The sequence below is a fragment of the Rutidosis leptorrhynchoides genome, chromosome 10, assembly GCF_046630445.1.
Source record: "Rutidosis leptorrhynchoides isolate AG116_Rl617_1_P2 chromosome 10, CSIRO_AGI_Rlap_v1, whole genome shotgun sequence".
NCBI lineage: Eukaryota > Viridiplantae > Streptophyta > Magnoliopsida > Asterales > Asteraceae > Rutidosis > Rutidosis leptorrhynchoides.
In genome coordinates, this window is record NC_092342.1 from 318840401 (window position 1) to 318841223 (window position 823).

An 823-nucleotide genomic window follows, 5' to 3' on the forward strand; every position below is an offset into this window, starting at 1 on the left:
TTTACCCGAGGGTGGGACGGCAAATTTTGTTATCATTATTTTTAATTTTATTGATCTAAAGTATGCCAAAAAGATATTAGACTTTATAAATTTTTGAACGTGGGGTAATATACCCAACTTCAAAAATATGTATATATATGTTTGTATTTTATATTATGTACAAAACAGGGTAGAACAACGCACTTTCAAAGACTAATATTAAGTTCAGCAATAGCTACTGATTTTGACGACAAGAAGCAAAATATCAAATGTGATGTAAAATAATATGCTTACAAACTGGGTATTTTTAATCACTTTTCTACACTAATCACCCTCATGAATTTATAATTATAGTCTGATTTCATGCAAATGAGGGCATTGCATGATCTCAAGTGTGGGGAAGGGTTATAAATTCTCTCGGGTTTGCACTTAGTTTATTTGCCAAATTTTGTGAAAATTTGAAAAATTTTCAACTAAATGAATTTAAAATCATGTTTATACATATTTATGAACGGTGAAAACTAGGTGATAATACCGAAATTATCGTTACCTCGAAAAGGACATAAATTGAGAAACACCCTAAAACGCTTGAATTCATTTAAAATGAAATAAAAGAAAATAAAAAGGCAAAGAAAGAAACTAAGTGTGGGAAGAATGTACCAAGTTATTCAATTTAAAACATATATCACATATTTTTGTACAAGATTATTGCAGGTACTTTTGCTTTGGACGATACTAATCAGTTTTACCCGGTTTACTGTAATACATTTGAAAGAAAGATGGATCTACACGATGAATCAATTCCATCATTAAAAGGAAGTAAAGTCTTCCGAAAAAGACACGC